Source organism: Chelonia mydas, chromosome 4 (assembly GCF_015237465.2).
Source record: "Chelonia mydas isolate rCheMyd1 chromosome 4, rCheMyd1.pri.v2, whole genome shotgun sequence".
NCBI classification, from domain to species: domain Eukaryota; kingdom Metazoa; phylum Chordata; order Testudines; family Cheloniidae; genus Chelonia; species Chelonia mydas.
The window spans coordinates 18,894,945-18,897,807 of record NC_057852.1 but is presented as its reverse complement, the minus strand read 5'-3'; positions in this window follow the sequence as shown (position 1 = coordinate 18,897,807).

Here is a 2,863-nt window from a genome sequence, read left to right as displayed (position 1 = left end):
GCATGAGCTTTCGTGAGCTACAGCTCACTTCATCGGATGCATAGCATATCGTGGAAACTCTGAGATAGGTTTCAGAGTAACAGCCGTGTTAGTCTGTATTCGCAAAAAGAAAAGGAGGACTTGTCTCTAAGGTGCCACAAGCTCTGAGATAATATGCCAATCAGTTACATCTGTGCAAATTCCATGACAACACCAGGGTTGAAGAGTTGTCAGAAGACATAATTTGGCCTGCAGAAACTTCTATGGTAGAGGTGAGTGAGAAGGAAAGAACCAGCTTGACTATTTTCAGGGATTGCATTTAGTTAGAAAGAAATATCCTTTGTTTTTGTAGACTGAGTCTATCTGATGTGGAAATTGAAACAAACACCCTCCCTCCCCATGCCATTTTTAGAATTACTTTTTTAAAAAAAATGCAATATAGAGATTTGGAATATGCGAAAATATTACAGTGGATACAGAAACTGACTACAGGCCAGGCCTGCAGAGGAAAATAATATGAACTAAAGTTAAAATCAAAATATTAAAATGTCAAGTCATTAATTCAAAGAAACACCATCAGGCTAGTTTAGGACTCGAAACATATTCCTGATCTTTTCTTTTTAGCTAGAAGAAATTTTAAAACACATGGAGACTAAGTTTTGTTGTTAAAATATCTGTCACTGTTTGATGTCCCTAGCTCTGCAGTGGGGAATGAATATGACATTCTGGGGTGCAATCCAGACCAGTAAGGAGTTGTGTCACCCCTGCAATGCAACCTTGGGTGCTTCACAATGCTTCACTGTTATAGCTTACAACTTGGATTGCTCACAATCAGCCTGCCAGCAACAGGTCACACCCTGAGTGCTGTGTAAAGCCACAGCCCTGGCCTAGCAGCTCTGACCCCAGCAGCTTGTTAGCAGACATCAGCCACACTCTGTCTTCCAGCAACATTGGTTACTATTTGCAATCTGACCCCAATGCACTCCCCATCCTGAATTCCCCCCGCCGCCATGTGTATTTTGCAGTGTCCAGACCTCTCCTGGACAATCCAGATATACTAGCTCTGTTGCCCCTCTAAAGGGTCAGTACCCAACAGTGCTACCTTAAATGAAGTTACCCAAACAATTCACAACACTGAATTAGTTTTAATTAAAGAATAAAACAAATTTATTTAACTATGAAGAGATGGATTACGAGTACAAGTAATGAGGCATTAAAGTCAGAAATAGTTACAAGAAAAATAAAACTAAAGCGCTATAGTGCTTCAGGGTAGACACTACCTATGCCGACAGGAGGGGTCTCCATCGGCACAGGTAATCCATCTCCTTGAGAGGTGTTAGCTAGATCAACAGAATAATTTGCCCACTCATCTAGCGCTGTTTCCACTGGGACTTGGGTCATTTTACTATGCTGCTCAGGGGTATGCATTTTTCACACCCCTGTGTGATGACGCAGTTATGCTGACCTAATTTTCTAGTGTAGACTAGGCCTAAATTTGTTTTTCCACGGATTTAGTCCTTATACCAATGTAACTGTTTGTACTCTAGGTTAGAGAGGTCACTCCTGGGATCTCTGTATTTTCTCCTAATTAGAGAATAGGCTAGCCTACAACTGCTCTTGATGGACACGTGAGGAAGGCAATACTTAGTGAAATCTGCTACTGCTTAGGGGTGGGAAGAGAAAGAGCCTCATCTTTCAATATATACCTTGGGTGAGGGAAATTATTTAAGGATGGGGGAGGGGTGTTGGTGAAGGGCTTTAGGCACAAACGGTCAGGGGCAAGCAGCTTTCTGGGGCTGTAGAATAGTACAAAATACCCTGCCCTCTCTTTTTTTTTTTTTTTTTTAATTGCTGTGTTTCAAACTTCAAGAGAAGTTTCTGAAAGAGATTAAATGACCTAAACTCCCAGGTAGGTGCCCTACCCACTGGGATGCAGAGTCATTCATTTCCCTTCCTCTTGGGCCACATGACTTAAGTATTTACAACAGTGGAACAGTCAGAGACCAGAGAGGGGGAATGACTCCATGGGTAGGGCACCCACCTGGAAGATGGGAGACCCTGAATCCAGTCCACCTGCTCCAATCACTCTTTCATTATTTAATCCACACTGGAGCAGCTTCAGCAGGAGAGATTGAGGGAGCCCCACATCATAATATCCCAGAGCTCAGTGGTTAGAACACTCCCACAAGGTGGGAGACCCCTATTCAAATCCTTTCTCCCCCAGTGGCAGAGAGGGGGAACTTGAAACTGGGTTTCCCACATCCCACGTGAGTGCTCCAACCACTGGGCTAAAAGTTATAAGGTGAGCACTACGACCTCCTCTTCTGGCTGTTTTATGAGAAGACAGACAGATCCCACAAGAGGTGCCTAACCTGCCTGACTCCAGACAGCTGTTTCCTGTTTGTGGATTGCTAAATAGAGGGAGATGCCTCTTTACAGCCAGGATTTAGCCATCTATCTCCAACGCCACTCAGGTTAGCACCTCCCATTGGCCAGTTTAGCAGCTCCCCACCTAGCAAGCTGGCTTTTGTGAATTGCATCCTTAGGCACCTACCTCTCCCTAGTCATTGTATAGGAAGCTTCAGCACTTAAGTCTTCATGGTGGACTGCAGTGTTGTTCCTGGGACTTCCTAGACACCATAACCTTCAGTGTTGCCACACCTAAGTACCTTTGTAAATCCCAGCCTTAATCTCTGGGCTTCTATTTCCCCATCTATAAATTAGGATAATGATGTATAATTACTCCACAGGGTTGGTGTGAGCCTTACTCACTGTTTGTGTACTTCAAGTTCTTCAGGTAGAAGGTTCTTTCAAAGTGTTGGCAATTGTTATTCCATAAGTAATGATTAGTAACAGGGTTGCTATCTAGCCAGTTTCCAACTGG